This window comes from Benincasa hispida, chromosome 2 (assembly GCF_027475165.1).
Source record: "Benincasa hispida cultivar pf3 chromosome 2, pf3_genome.v1.1, whole genome shotgun sequence".
Classification (NCBI taxonomy): domain Eukaryota; kingdom Viridiplantae; phylum Streptophyta; class Magnoliopsida; order Cucurbitales; family Cucurbitaceae; genus Benincasa; species Benincasa hispida.
Genome location: NC_143479.1, coordinates 43,328,018 through 43,345,623, shown reverse-complemented (window position 1 = coordinate 43,345,623; position 17,606 = coordinate 43,328,018). Strand labels below are relative to the sequence as shown.

At 34.9% G+C, this 17,606-nt stretch overlaps 1 pseudogene; it reads left to right on the top strand.

The window, feature by feature from the left end:
• The first annotated feature begins 12,776 nt into the window (after nt 1-12,776).
• Nucleotides 12,777-14,911, top strand: LOC150037917 (uncharacterized; annotated as a pseudogene).
• Nucleotides 14,912-17,606: the final 2,695 nt, after the last annotated feature.

Sequence of the window (17,606 nt, the reverse complement as noted above, 5' to 3'; positions counted from 1 at the left end):
AGAACTCAGCTATACAAGATAGAATTCAATCCTTCCCCAAAGTAGGGGTAAGTAGATAGATTAATCTCTTAAGGGCTGATCCCGGGGCTTGAATGATGTGGCGCCACACAGCTTCTCATGGCCTGAGAGGTGTTCACACATAGTAGGACTATGTTGTATTGTTCATTAAATGGATCAGTGGTACTTAAGAAGTAAGATGTAACTACAGAGGCAAAATGGTAAATTGGCCCAGTTGTACTTACCAGCATCTGTGAAAGGTTATCGTACTGATGATTGGTTATATCCGATGGACACAGAAATATATCTATGGTAAGAAGAGTTCAGCTGTCAGTCTTTAGTGGAATGCCTGGCAGTTAATGGATGGTGGTTCTCATGGCTAAAAAGTTTAGTCAGCTATTCACGTACCGTTGGAGCTTTGAGCCATAGGTTCATAAGGTCCTCTTGGTAGCTTGGATTCAAGTTGGGAATCCGTTTTTGGGTCAGTTTGAAATGTTCAAATTGACAAGAGGGAGTTCGATTATATATGATATGATTGAACTATTTAATTATATATGATATGATTGACTTTATGTATGAGATATATTATTTGGAGGAAATTAGATATAAATATAATTATATCTAGTGGAGGAGAAAACACTATGGTTGATATATGATATTAAACTATATGTTAATAAATATAATATGATTATATTTATTATTTTTTAATTGGACAGTTATGGGATAATTGGTCGCCGTTCTTCGTATCCATATGTTAGTGGGAAGTTCCATTCGGTTTTCGTAACTGAAGAATAAAATAAAAATTGTTTTCATTTTGTTGAGAACATGGTTAATTGCTCAAAATGTGTTTGGCTTTCTATCACTTAGTAAATTAGAGCCTATACGATAGCATGTGTTTACTAAACGATCGCTTACACGCACGCACGCATCTACTAGACGATCGCCTATCTTTTGCTAAATGATCGCTTAACGTCCGAGCTTTACTAAACGATCATATAGATAATTGCTTACCTTTTCGTACACGATCGTGTACCTCACCTAAATGATCAAGCACCCTGTCTATACGATAGACTCGCCTTTCTACCACTTGCTTGATCGTTGTATACAATCTCTTTTCTTCCTCCTCTTTACCAAATTCGAACAGAGCCCACTCTTTGGATTCTCACTCCAAGAATACTAAGGGTTCCAAGTGGTGGTGTCGTTCCCATCTTCATCTATTTGTGTGGAGTCCATTCGTGGTAGACGATCGGGTGTTTCTGAACGATGGCTTGCTGTTCTAGCGAGAGCGAGAGTGTCTGTTCGTGGGGTGAGCAAGATTTCAAGTGAAGAGAGTCTTCAACTAGTAAGTTTACTCGTTCTCTTGTTTATTTATCTTTAAACATGTCGGTAATTTAGTTGATTAATGCATATCTATTTGTTTGAATGTAAATGTGAAAATTATGTCACAATGCTTTTGGAAAGATCCGGTTCTGCTCATAGGTACTCTTGTAGAGTCCCTACATTTATTACTAGAGAAAGTTTTTGTTTTTTTGTTTTTTTTGTTTATGTTTTTTTTTAATATTTTTAGTTAAATGTCTGGTTTAGATTTGTGACGTATGGATTTGCATGTTTAGGGTGGTTTTGCTTGGTGTTGTATGTTTATGATTGTTTTGCTTGGATTTGCATGTTTAAAGTGGTTTGTGGTTTTGCATGGATTTGAATGAATTTGAGGTAATTTTGCATGTTTAGGGTGGTTTTACATGGATTTGCATGTTTCAGGTGGTCTTGCAAGGATTTGCATGTTTAGAGTAGTTTGCATGGATTTGAATGGATTTGGGGTGGTTTGCATGAATTTGCATATTTATGGTGATTTGCATAGATTTGCATGGATTTGGGGTGGTTTTGCTTTGATTTATATATTTGGGGTCTTGCATGGATAGGCATGGATTTGGATGTTTAGGGTGGTTTTGCATGGATTTGTATGTTTATGATGGTTTTGCATGGATTTGAGGTGGTTTTTCATGTTTAGGGTGGTCTTGCATGGGTTTGCATGTTTCAGGTGGTCTTGCATGAATTTGCATTTTTGGGGTGGTTTGGCATGAATTTGCATGTTTGGGGTGATGTTGCATGGATTTGCATGTCTTGGGTGGTCTCGTAGGGATAGATATAGTACTTAAATGAACCATTGATAATGCATGAATCATTTCATTACACATCATTCATTATATGTACTAAAAATAATACTCTATTGGCCCAAATCTGAATAGCATATTGTCTACGAAAATAGTTTATGGTATCCATTTTCGTACCAGTTACATTGTAGTTAAGAAATTTACATGCATATATACCACAATCACCACCTTCATCTTGTTGTGGCATGGAATTATCTCGATGTAGACTCCACCGATCTAGTGGAAGATTCTTGTGCTCCATAACCCCACCAGTAGTGAGTAGACAGGAAAAAATTTCACATACGATTATCAGCTCATGTTCCATGTTTGAATTTGAATGTAGTGAAACCATTGAATCATACACGATTAACTCTTTGGCCTCCAAGTTTGCACATAGAAGTACCCGGTGAATCTTAGAAAGGTTGAAAGGCATATATACAACATCAATGTTGCTCCAAGGTACATTCAATGTGTTGACCCTTAATGTACTTCAATACATTGGTCTCCTTCTCCAATCGGTAGTACGATTACCATATCTTAGAAAGTTCTGGTGAAATAATAAATAAATATGTGAACAAATGTGTTTTGAATGATAATAGCTAAAATTTAGAACGTACTGTCACTACAAGGTCAGTTATGGAAAATTTTCGACAATACAGGTCTGAGCGAATTTGCATTTTTTCCAAACAAACATAAATATAGTGTCTATTACCTACATGAGGTTGTTGAGTCTCAGATATGGACTGCAATGCAAATAATTAGGAATGCAAAAGACAAAGGAAGTAGGCACGAAGTAAGAGCAATTCATACCTCATTATTCAACCATTTATATGGCATCAAGAGACTATTAAACCATATTTTCTCCGTATAAATATACGATTTCTTCGTATTGTAGTAGTCGAATCTGCGTTGACCGTCCACTTATTGAATTTAGTTTCAAGGTCTTCAAGTTTGTCGATGATGGGATTGTAGTATTTTATTTTTTTTTATCTCTTACCGTTGTTTCTTGTATCTTTTTAAGGGGTCGTTAATTTTCAATATTCTTTTTCCTTCGACCTCCATGAACTTCTATCACACTTGAAGTGTCCTGAGAACTTACTTCAATAACTTATACTATGACATCCCGACCTTGATAAGATCTTGGAGTTTAAAAGAAAATTCATATTTGAAGTCTGAAGGGTAAAAGTTTGGCTAAGTAATTTAATTCATAGCCTAAGACAAGTGGAGGAAATCCTAAGAGTTAGAGTAATTTGAGCATAGAAGTCCATGTGGACGCATGCTTGGAGGTGAAGTGAGACACAGAGGACACATAGTTATGCCTTGAGTTTGAAAGGAGAAAGCTAGGCTTGAAAATGAGATAGAAATCAAGGAAGAAGGAAGCAAAAGAAGGTTGGATGCATATGGTTAAGATTGGACTTATAGGGAGACCTTGTGGATTCCATTTTGAGTCTATGGGGAATAAGATGGAAGCATAAGACAACCCCTTGGGAAAGAATTGCACCAAGAAAGCCCAATTGCCCTCGTTGAACACACACCTAGGAAGGAAAGCATAGGTTAGGCGCATACCTAAGGGGGAAGTGTAAATTGAGCGCATACCTTTTGCTATAAACCAAAGAAGGAAGCTATGCTACAAGAAGGAGACAAGTTGGGAGCATAGCTAGGAAACCATATGTCCAACTTTAGAGAACCATGCGTTGGAGATACTATAGGAGGGAAGGAAGTCACCTTAAGTGCATAAAGGTTATCTTGGAGACTATGCTATAAATGGAGGAGAGCATGTGTTAAACACAAGAAACTATGCTATAAAGAACTGTTAGATGATCTAGAGGAAGGAAAGGAAGGCTTGGGTGCATACTAAGACAAAAGGTGGGTGCATAGTAGGGTAGATGAGACCACTTAGGCGCATACCTAGACAATGATGGATGCATGGAAGGGTCATTAGGGATGTTGGAGACAAGTGAATACTTAAGGAAAGATTTGGTTAAATATGAGTGAACCATGTGTTAAACTATGCACCACCAAGAGGGAAAAAATAGGGTTGGAAGCATAGAGTGGGGATGATGGGTGCATAAGGCATTCAAGGGGGAAAAATTGGCTAAGTGTTGGATAACATAGGACACAACAAATAAAGGAACCCTAGGAGAACTAATGATGGGCGCATAGCTAGTAATTTTGAGCACATAAGACAAAATCAAGGGGAGACATCATCCAAGAATGGGGCATAGGAGGGAATTGGACACATAGAAGGAGGAAACATGTTAGGTTTTATGTCCTAAAACTCGCAGTTTGTAAAATTAAACATATTCTATTATCAATATAAATGTTATTTAACATTTCTTCAATAAAGGTATTGAATTTATTAATTGCATTCATAAAGTCTAAATCAAATAAACTAAGATCCATGGCTATTATATAAATACTTGAACTTTATGCAGAAACATAGAGATATATCAAGTTCGAGTAAATAGCCAAAATGGTCTATAGTATATGATTAAGGTTGGGTACCTTATTCTGGTAACACTATTGGATGTGGCCTTCTCTGTAGTTGTTACAAGTTGTTTTAAAGATACTACAAACGAAGTGATCCAGATTCGTTCATGTATTGACTTGAGGAGTGGGGGCGTCCTATGCAATGAGTTTGCATAAGATCGGACCACGAAATAAGTCAATCTTATTTTATAATGTTGTTTACTGTATAAGACTGACTATTTCACTTGGATGACCTAGGTAACTCGATCTTAATCCTGAGCTAACTATGGACTCCTATTTATTTGGGATTATCCTTAGATTTTCATGAGTGAGGGTTGGCTCAACAATGCCAGCTCAATAAGCTTCCCATTTAAGAGGTAACACCGAGTAGATAACTGGAGACATAGGGTACAAGACGGAATTTATGCCTACTCGATTTAGGGATAGAAGAAAGGTTGTTCTCTTAAGTACTGAATCTAGGTCTTGAACAAGGGGCCCCACCCTTTCACTAGGTTGAGAGGGATCTGGTTTAGTGACTGGATCACAAACCAATTGTTTATTAGAGAATTAGTAGGAACTTAAGGAACAAGACGTAATATCGGGGGTAAAACAACATCTTGACCCAGCCGTTATTACGAACAACCTATGAAAGATCAATTTACTAGTTATAATTAAATTATATGGACATAAATATATCTATAGTGAGGAGAGTGCAACTATCGAGCTATATTGGTGTGACTTGATAGTTAACGAATATTGATTAATTTGATCTAAAGAGTTTTAGCCAATTAATCTTAATCGTTGGAGCTCATGATCTATAGGTCTATAAGGTCCCTCTACTAGCTCGTAAAACATGAACACCTTGAATTATTAAATTGGGTGAATTTGGAATGATATCAATTTGAAAGTTTCAAATTGAAATTAGGGTTCGAATTTGGATAAGTTAAAATTCAAATTAGGGTTTGTATAAACTATATTTAATATAATTATTTAACGTTTAATTTATTGAAATTAAATGAAATTGGAGAGTTTATGATATTTAAATATTGATTTAAATATCAATTACATGAATTAGATTCATATTTAAATTTAATGTGTGATTAATTTGATATTTGATATTAAATTAGTTAATTGATTAAATATGTTTAATTAATTAAAATTAAAATTAATTTCCAATTTTAAATTCAATTTAAGAAATTGAATTTTGATATTTGATTAATTATGAATTGATTAAATCAACTTTTGATTAATTTTTGAATTTATTCATTATTGCAATGAAAAAACTGGAAAAACTGGATTATATGGGTTTTGCCCACAAACACCTTGAGAAGGAGGTGTTCTTCCTACAAGCATACATAAATCCCACTTGAATTGAGAAGTAGGTGTTGGCCATTTGATGGTTATGGAATGCTTGCATGCTGAATAAATATAAAACTCTCAATTGTGAAGAAGAAAGATGGTGGTTCTTTAGCTAAAAAGAGTTTCTACTACTTCATCTTCTTTCTCACAAGAACCCTCAATATCTTTCACCAAATTCACTCAAATTCGAGTTCTACCGCTCAAATTCAAGGATGAGAATAGTAGATAAGATCTCTTGATAGTTCACTGTTGATTTAGAGCTGATTTAAAGTGAAGAGCGGCTTGAATTTGGAAGAAATCGTCAAAGGTATGTTTCTCTTGAAACCCTCTGTTGAATTTATGAAATAGCATGCTTTAGAACTCGCATTAAAAGTAATTAGAGTGTTTATTGATTCTATTTGCTTCCATTGCATGCTTGTGTATTCCATCAAAATATGTGCCCAAGAAGGAAGTCATGCGCCCATGGTGTGTATGTTCATGAGTTGGTTACAAGGAAGAAAGGAACATGGCTCAATTGGGTGAAAGTTTGGTTAATCCGAGTAGGAGGTGAAAGATGAAGATGCAATGTTGAGCATGCGAAACGAGGAATTACCACATAAAAAGGAGGCATGCTGATAGCTTGTAGAAATACAAGCTATTGCAGTCTTTTACTTAGAATTATGAGGGTTGATGAGCAGAGTATGCATTAATATTGCTAAGGATTCATGTGGAATAATGAGCTTACGTCGATCAACACCGAAAATTCCCGCTAACCCTATATCATGCGTTATTCTACGTCAAAATGTCTATTTTTGTTGCTACCGCAGGAATCGATCATATGCATTGATCCCAGACCATCACAAAGTCATCACATGCATTGATCTTCATGAAGACTAGTTTGTCGCATGGAATGCTGCAACTACAGAATGATAACCATGATAAAAGGTCGATCGTAAAGTGGGTGGAATGCGTTGATGCTTCAGAACAAACAATCATGAATGCATACCTTGAGAGTGTCAAAGAGATAACATGATTATGACATTTCACCTACCGCACCAGAAATGGCAGTGATTCAGAGTGGGATTACCAATGTTGTCAACGTTTGAGCTCTATAAATAGAGCCTTGAAGTCTAAATTCAAAGCATCCGAGTCTCTACCTTAGGTAGATTCTTGTGATCACAAATGAGAGCATGAGCAGACAGTCTTTGAGAGTTCTTCATTCTCATAACCCTTTCCGAGTGATGACTGGAGCTTCGTCAGAGATAGAGCTCGAGAGAGACTACTCCACCACCCATCCATGGTACCACCGACAGCCTTGACATATATCTGATGGAAGCAAGTGATTGCCTACATCATACCCTCCACCTCTCTTCTTATCTCTGTGTTGTATTACATTTTGGCTTAAGACATTAATACAATTTATAATCAATGCATCATTTTAGTTCCTTCAACACTTCATCATCTTCTTCCACTTTATCATCTTTTACTTTCATCGCAATTAGTTAAGTGTTGATTGTAAGAGTTATCACATACTCAATCATGCGACATAAAGATATGACGCATGTAGAAAACCACCGAGAGGTGTGCGTTGCGCGAGTATAGTGAGTCAATCCTCTTTGCTCAGTGCGAGACTATCACAATGCTTGTCTATGAGTTGAGTAGTTATAACCAACTGCCCAAGAGGGTAAGTGGTGGAACTCACTAAGAAAAGTAAGTAGTGTTCCTAGAGATAGAAGTAATATTATGCTCAACACAACCATGCATTATAGAGATATAAGCATGAGGCTGACCACCGAGAGGTGTGCGATGTATTAGTGTGAAGAGTTGGGATAACCCTTTCAACCAAACTTAATAATGTAATGAATTTATCCCCTCCACAATTCTACTTCTCCATACATCTTATTATGCGTCAACAGTTGTCGCATCTCTATCAATTCTCATAGTCAAACTTCAATTGCTCAGTCTATTTAGTTAGGAGTAGGAGTAGTGCATAGTCAATTAACTTCTTTCTTTTTATTTTTATTCACCGCCTCAAACACATGACTTTACAAACATCATTTAGATGTAAGTCCCCGTGTTCGACCTCGGATCATCCCGAGAAACTTGTGATCTCGTTATACTTTGGCGAGAGAGCAAGAAAACTTGTGACAGGACACATGGTCATCACATACATTATCAACACATAATGCATATTCTTTATATTAATGCATGACCATCAGCACATGACAATTAATAGAACAATTCATTCCCCAGCAAGTTTTTGGCATCGTTGCCGAGGACTTGGTAGCTAATAGTTTGTTTAAGTTTTGTGTTTTCATAGGCCCCCTTTTGGTCTTAGGCGTACTGTGGCTTGTGCGACCAAGTTGGAAACAATATTTGAGTGAAAGTGATGTGCTAGGATTCAATATTGACCCTGAGATTGAAAGGCTATTTGTCGCATAAGCTGGAAGTAGTCTTAGTAGCATGGTAACCGCTATATGGCCAATGAATGCTGGAAGCTCTTGTGGTCGGGACAACGAGTTCCTTGACCTAAATAGGCAAGTTTGATCCGCTGCATGGAAGAGTCCTTGTGGTGAATTCACTCCAATTCTTCCAGGGATGTCTGCTACTCTATCTTTACTTAGCTTTTCTAGTTAATTTCTTAGTTGATTTATTTGATTATTGTTGTTTTGGATTTACGATTGCTTTTCTTGGATGTGGTATTGCGATTGCTCCTTTTTTTGGTGTGATCATAATTTCCTCTCGGTGTGTTGTTTCAAAAGAAGAATTCTCTCATTCACTGCATGACTATTTCTTTTGCATGAATTCTAAGTATTGGCGCAATCGATATTTTTTCCTGCATCGTTCTTTTCTTGTTATCTTTCATGCGTTATTATTTTGAAATTCTCTTTTGCCTGCTTGCCTTCTTTTGTGTTAATAAATTAGCATCCATGATGATACTTATATAAATTCACTACATCCACTAACTAAACATCGCATGGCTCACCTCGCTTTAATAACTTCTTCAAAGTTTAACAGTCTTAAGTTTTATTATGTGCAAACCTCTGCTCAAACCTCTTTTATCACATTTATGAAGAGTTCGTCTTTAGCTTTTTGGGAAGGACCCTGCCACTCTCTAAATTTGGGGGTGGGATCAGATAGAGCAAATGCGTTCAATTTATATATGGCGATAAAAAAAAAATAAATAAAAAAGGAAAAAAAGTAAAAAAAAGAAAAGAAAAAAGAATAATAATAATAAAAAATTTATCATAATAAAACTCTGTTGTCAACACAAAAGGGAAACCCAAGCTGATAAGAGTTAAGTTGTGAAAGGTACCTACCCGTAGTTGGATACTTCGCATGATAGACATGCAGGTAAACCAAAACGAAGGTAGGTGACCAGGATCAATGCATAATAACAACTCCTCTGTCTAGCACGAGCTAAAATTAACTAGGATAAGAGTTGAGTTGAATATGGTACGCAACCGAAGTTGGATGCGTGCGTGACACTCGTGGGGGCAAGCCAAAACGAAGAGCGTAACCAGGTTCAATGCCTTAATCTAATAATAAATTGCAAAGCTTTGAATCGTTTTGAACGATCGCATTGTAAAAAGCTAAAAGCAAAGTTGTCTGCGATGAGTAAAAAGTTTTGAGTGGAGGCTTACCAGAATTAAATTTAGAAAATATTTCTTAGCAGAAGTGGCTAAGTTTAAGGAGAGTGCTGCTACCCAGGTTAGAAGTATAAGTGAATTATATTATGAGAAGCTGGTCAATGCAAAGGAAGAGTTAGAGGGAAAGTTTCAAATTTCCTTAGTATTAGGCATGCTTGAGGACAAACATGATTCTAAATTTGAGGGTGTGATAGCTTGTAGAAATACAAGCTATTGTAGCCTTTTACTTAGAATTATGAGGTTGAGCAGAGTATGCATTAATATTGCTAAGGATTCATGTGGAATAATGAGCTTGCGTCGATCAACACTGAAAATTTACGCTAACCCTATATCATGCGTTATTCTGCGTCAAAATGTCTATTTTGGTAGCTATTGCAGGAATCGATCGCATGTGTTGATCCCAGACCATCACAAAGTTGATCACATGCACTGATCTTCATGAAGACCAGTTCGTCGCATGGAATGCTGCAACTACAGAGTGATAACCGCGATAGAAGGTTGATCGCAAAGTGGGCGGAATGCGTTGATGCTTCAGAAGAAACAATCATGAACACATACCTTGGGAGTATCAAAGAGATAAGATGATGATGACATTTCGCCTACTGTGTCAGAAATGGCAGTAATTCAGAATGGGATTACCAATGTTGTCAGTGTTCGAAATCTATAAATAAAGCCTTGAAGCCTAAATTCAAAGCATCCGAGTCTCTACCTTAGGCAGATTCTTGTGATCACAGATGAGAGCATGAACAGGTAGTCTTTGAGAGTTCTTCATTCTCACAACCCTTTTCGAATGACGACCAGAGCTTTGCTGGAGATAGAGCTCGAGAGAGACTACTCCACCACCTATCCATGGCACTACCGACAGCCTTGATATACATCTGATGGAAGCAAGAGATTGCCTAGGTCAATCACGTTTAACAACCTCTATAAGCTCAAAGACCATATTTGACATAGACGGACGTTGCTCAGTAACATCTTTAGTAACTTGTCGATTCAAAAATTTGTTAATGACAAAGGCTGAAAACACAAAGCAGTGACCTCTCACATGAACCTTTTTGTAGTCCGAGCTATCTGCATTATTAAATTAGTGAGAGGGATTTACATAAAACTCACGAACCAAATTAAGGTTGTATGACCTAAGGTTCAACATAGTGTAAACAATATCAACCTTCACAAGTAAGTTCATAATTTCTAGATAGTCTTGAGCTTGTTCAGACAAGTCTCTTTCTATAACAATTCTCTCGTTAACAACAAATTTTCACATCTTAGCACTGTTCTCAGAGTGAAAAGATATATTGTCTAAAGGAACAACAAGAACATCATTTTTTTTCACTCTCTTTTTTATCTCAGTTTTCTGAACATCCTTATCAGGCATATCCTGAGGATCTTTTTCCAACACATTTTCATTTTCTTCTTCATCAACCCATTCTGAATAAATAACATCTACATTTTGAGTACTTGGCTTTGGAGAACCAACACCCTCATTAACACACTTTTACTTACCCTTTTGCTTCAACCGACTAATAGGCACGTGGTCATAAGAAGAATCATCAACAGAAATAGAGGGGTTATTACTCGCTTCTTCCTTCTTAAGAGTATTTTCACTCTCTTCACTCTTATCAGATAAGTTATCTTTAGTTTTGTTCTTAGAACTTGCTTTACTCGAGTTACTTTTATCATTCCGATACGATCATCTTCATTTCCCACATCCTCAGATTCATTAACCATCCCAGATGCAATAACATTTGACAACACATTTAGAGCCTCGACCTCAATATTTTCAACATTTTGAAAGTTTCATCGATATTAGATTCAATACCCAACCCAGTTGGACTTTTTTTAATCAAATTATCTTTTGCAGAATCCATAACGTCAGAAATCCTATATCCTTTTACCCTATTTTTATCCATTTTAATTTATTCATCATTCGTTGCAAAACAACCCCAGCCAACGTAATATGTAAACAATATCAGCACTCCACATGTATCTAGAGCATCATTTTTACCGGTGCGTTCATTGTGAAAACAGCCACTTTGACCCCAAAATTTATATAAACCATTAGACACATTTTTAGTCATTTGTAATCTAACATTAGATCAAGGAAATAAATTTGAATAAACTTTTACGGCTTAATATTTATTTGTATTGTATTATTTGTTATTGTTACTTTTAATTTTACAAATATATATATATTCTAATAATATTGTCAAATAGTTATTAAAAAAAGAAAACAAAAGAAATGTGATCACTTAAATGAAAAAAAAAAAAACATAAAGAGAAAAAAATTGTAAAAAGAGAGGAAAAACTGTAAAACAAAAGCAAAAAGTGAATTGCCACGTGGCATGATAAGGATGAATGAATTGGTAGCTTAGCACTTGGTACGGATTGAAAAGCAGTTAATTTTTGGCCTTAAATTTGTTGTCGTTCACGTGGGATGAGATGAATTCTTGGAGTGTAAATTTTGGTTTCTAACATTCAAGAGAATTAGTTGGATAGTACAAGTGCAATAAATGGATGGCAGAAAAAATGTAATTCCAAGTTTTGACTAATAGACAATAGTAAGAATGAAGATTTGGCTTAATAAATTATTGGAGTGAGGTTTATATTTACTTCATTTTGAAAAATATAAATCATGAGATTATTGGAATTTTCGTTTGAATTGAAATTGTAGTAATTTACGACTTGAAGTGTGATCGATATTAAATCAACAAGTAGTTTATTTTATAAATATTTTTATTATTTAAATAAATATTATGGAATCTTATGAAACTTAGGATGATTATATATGATTCAAGAGAAATATTTATGTGATTTTCAAAAATTATCAACGAACTTTAAGTAATTTCATGTTTTAGTTGAGTTTATTATATGTTTATAGTAGTCAATGCATATGCGATAGTAGGCGTATACTTGGGGTTGGCGATTTTGCTACTCAAGGCCTGTGTCAAAACATGATAGTTATTTTTTATAATTTTAACCTAAAAGTGAAAGTATCTAACCTATGGGAAATTTATCATCATTGTGTCCTACACAAGGTAATAGTTCATCTATGTAGGTGAGGACTAGCAGATAATACACGTTGAAAATGAGTAATAAAACACAAAGGTAGAGACATACACCCTTGTTCATTTATCATTTGTTTTTCCTTCTGATAGATCGTCTTCTTCTCTCCATGAGTATGTTTCTATCTAGTTTTTGGGTTGTGTTGTACAAATGGGAACCTTCTGTTTCTCTACTTCTAAGTTTATGTATACAGTTGGTTCTACTTCCAATGGGGTTGAAAAGAAAATATAGCTCAAGCCAATTCCTTCGCTCGTCTCTCTTATTTGCATACTCCTTTGCTGATTGGATTGCCAATTTTTTATTTGGCATACTCGTGGATCAATATGGTAATGGATGCTATGACCAATCCTCAGATCTCACATATATCATTAGAGCCTTCTTCGCTCCATTTTTACTACTTCATTTAGGTGGCTCCGACACTATCACTTCCTACTCAATGGAAGACAACCAACTTTGGCTCAGAACTCTTCTTTCCATGCTTTCTCAAACTCTTGCTTCATTATACATCTTGCTTACCCAGTAACCCACTTCTGATCTCAAGTATGTGGCCTTTCCCATTTTTATTGCTGGGGTAATCAAGTATGGTGAGAAGATATGAGCTATGAGATCTGCTTCTAGCAAACGGTTGCAAGATTTGTTGGCCGTTTTAGCTCCTTCTCCACCTCCAATCACTACCCATCAGGAGGAACTTCTAGATCTTCAAATGTTGCACATTGCTTTCCACTTCTTCAACAGAGACAAACGGTTATTTGTAGGTTTAGGTCCAACCACTTATGACCATCACCAACACCACCTTTCCTATTATGACAAATTTGACTCTAAATCCGCTTTCAAAATCATTGAGCTTGAGCTTGGGTTTATGTATGATTTTTTCTATACAAAAGCCTCCATCAACCATTCTCGCTGTGGTCGTTTTTTTCGTCTCATTACCTTTTCTTCTCTTGTCATCGCCATTGTCACCTTTTGTATCACTGATAAGAGTGAATATTCTAAAATCTATGTGCTTCTGGCATTTCTCCTCTTCTGTGGAGCTTTGTTTCTTGAAATCTGGTCACTCTTTTTGTTTCTTTTCTCTGATTGGAATGTAATCTAGTTGACCACTCAATCCCCTTCTCATCCCTTTCTTCGTTTGACTTTTAAACTCATCTCTCATTGTGGATGGTCCATCAAGAAAAGAAGATGCTCCAAGTCTATTTTTCAATACAATCTTATATGTCATTGTTTGGAACAGATAAACAATAACTATTATTCCAAGTTCCTCGACTTCATCAAAACCATGCCAAATTCATCACTTCAACCTCAACTCATCCCTAATAACCTTGAAACACAAATCTTCCAACAACTAAAGCAAAAGTTGGAAGGTGCTGAATTAGAAGACAACAATAAGGTAAATAAGCAAAAGTTTTTTGGTTATAATGAAGTTGGTTGGAGCCTAAAATTAGATTTGGACGAAACAATCCTCCTCTGGCACATCGCTACCGACATTTGCTACCATTCTTCGAAAAATGAACAAGGGGAAGAAGCATTATCAAAGTCTAGCATATTGCTGTCTAATTTTTTGGCTTACCTTCTAGTAGACAGTCCATCTTTATTTCCAAGTGGAATGAGTAGAATAAGGGTTAAGGCCACTAGTGACCATGTTGTTGAATATATGCAAAACAGGAAATTAGGTAATGATGATGCTTGTAAGAGTTTGTTGAGCTTGGAGTTGAAGATTCACAGTGAGGAAGAGCAAAGGAAGTCAATGTTATTTGATGGTTGTAGGCTTGCAAGGCAGCTTGAAATGGTAGAAGAATCAAAGAAATGGGAGATAATAAGGAATGTATGGGTGGAGCTGCTTGCACATATGTCATGTGAATAAGAATGGTACGACCATGCTAAACAGCTTACACAAGGAGGCAATTTGGTAACTCGTGTGTGGATTTTGATGCACCATCTTGGATATGTCAAACCAGCTGAAGTTTTCACCATGCATATGCAAGAAGACTTACAAGATACACTACCACTACACCATGAAATCCTACCTGATCATGTGCTGGAAGAAATATTAGACAGTATATTGACGGCTTTGTAGGTCATATCGGTCTATATTAAAATTCCCTAGTTAATAAAATGGGACACAATGTCTCCTTTCTCTTTATTTGGTATATTTGATTTTAGGTTTGTATTTGTGGTAAAATGCAAAAAGTCTCTTATCGATAATTTTTGCTATATTTGCAATTCTTTAGAAATATTGTTATACACTTAATCATTAGTTCTAAAAGTGATACCTATTGCAATTGTCCTTATTTTTATTCTATTATGCAATTTTATACTATGGATAAGTCCATATATACCTCAACTATAATGTGAGCTGAAACAAATATTTGAAGTGTATATGTTGTCTTTTCATGCGTGAAATATCTTGGTTTTAAAAGAAACTCTGCCAAGATTTTTAATTGAGTACTTTATTTTTTAAGACATATGAAGAAACTATTTGCTAGCTACTTATTTTAGGCTATATTTTTAGAATTTAATAATGAGTTTCTTAGTCTAAATCCATTATCAACATGTCATGTCCTAAGTTAGTAAGGTAGGGTGTGTCACACAAAATAGGAAGAAAAAAATAGTGAAAAAATTAAATAAGACAAACACACTTAATCCTTGAAGACATCGGTTCCTCGATGATTCAACTTGAAGAAAATCTCCCATGGGTAGATTCCTTGTTAGCTGCTGATTGTTGCTCTACTTAGTCGTGTTTTACATTTGTCAATGTATCCTCAAGAATCAAAATCAGTTGCCAATTACCTAAAAAATATCTCATCGAGCCATAACTTAGTTGTTAATTAATGTGTCATGATATATAAAAAAAATAAAGTATTTCAGTTTATTATTATACTAAAAATAAAGTATATTCATTGACTGATATACCAAATATAAAGTATATCAGCTAATATATACCTGTTGATATACAAGTGAGGTTAAAATTAAAATAATAAAAAATGAGTTCTTTAAAACTTTCTGCTATATTTGCAATTTTAAAAAGTTATTGCAAGATTTACAAATATCCTTTTATATATATAGGTATATATTTGCTACCCATTACATTTTTTTCAAGAATATAACTGTGGAAAATATGAAGAAGACGTGTGAATGAAGGAAAAAATCAATATGTAGACTCACATTTATTATACAAAATTAGTTCTTTTCATGACACATGGTTTAAGGGATTCAAAATATATATCAATTTGTGGACTCACATAACCCACAATCAATCCAAAATTAAAATGGAAAACTACAATAGGTAACAATTTAAATATGTTATCTTGTAGAGTATCAACCATATTAATATCAACCATATTTAATATTTTGTAAATATGGCAAAAATGTCAAATATGCATTTTGAATTATTTTATATTTCATATTTGTCTTAAATGATCAATTGATAGAGAGAAAAAAAGATAGAGAGAGAAAGAGGACATGTTCGATATACCTCAACTGTGTTATATATCTTATCCTTCAATTCAACAGGCACATGTTTCCACATTCATGTAACGACTCGACCCCCTAGGACTTAAGTTAGGCCGTTACTAAATACATGCATGCATGGAATTTAAAACGACACTCTTTTATGGTGAAATAAATGCTAAATAAATAAGGTAAGTTCAAAAGACTTTCATCAAATTCAAATATTTAAAATAACAATAGAGTACCTATAAATCATAAATGATAATAAATAAGTTTGAAAACGATTCTTAATAGTAAGTTTCAAACATCAAAACTGAAAGTTAAGAAAAACATAAAAAAAAAAAAATCTAAATCTCATGAGCGGAAGCATAAAACTGGTCCCAGTGGCTCGATCACGGATTCCACTTGTCATTCGCCGACGCGTCCCTACCCTTACCTAAAACAACAACATGAGAAAGGATGAGTATAAAATACTTAGTAAGTAACCCCATTACGGAGTCAGGCTAGGCATCTATGTCCTCTAGATGCCTACCTCTGGTGAAACATATAAACTACTCTAGTGGGCATCTAACTAATTAGTAAAGACACTATCATAGTCTTAACATCAAAACTATCACAACATGGTTCTATGACATAAATATACATCTCAACATCCTCAGATCAAATATAACCTAAAATAATAATAATTATTATTATTACATCTCAATAATACTAAAAAAGAAAAGAAAATAAACTATATTTTATTCTTTTCCTTATTCTACTTTATACTATTAAATTCTTTTCCTTCCCAAAATGAAATTAATTCCTGTCATTAATTTCCAAATTGAATAAATTCAATGCCAAAAATTAAATTCCCGCAACTACACTTGACTTCCAAAATTCCAAAAATGCCCTCAATAAAAAAAGGAATTACTGAAATTACATAAATAATAAAAAAATAAAAAAAATATTTGGTGTGTCACATTTCATATGTAATGGGGACATGGTAATGCACGCATGGCCCAATAAAGGAGTTTAACTTGGCCCCATTTTCTCCAATAGGTACTCCGTCATCATTATATTCCACTAGTTTCCTCTCTCCGACACTTCTAACTCGTGTCACATTGAACATAATGGTAGGTCTCTGCTTCTTTTTCTTTTTAGTCTTTGTTTCATTCTGTTGAACAACATCATCTCCACCAATCTCTAAGTCTTCGTTTCTTGCCTCTAAATCTGTGTGCTCCATGTGGTATAAGATCCTGTCAAACCAAGATTAAAAAGTAATATATACATATTAATCAAATGTAGTATTTGTAGATAACAATAAGTGCAAAATTAGATGTAACATATAATATTATAATTTAAAAACCCACCCACAAAATGTTGTTTAGGAATCTATGTGCTTTCACAGTCCGATCGTAAATATGTATTCTCATCCAAATCATTACTTCCATTAATATTTGGCATATCACTGGGTTCTCCTTGACAGTGTAATATGGTATCTCCAAGTTCG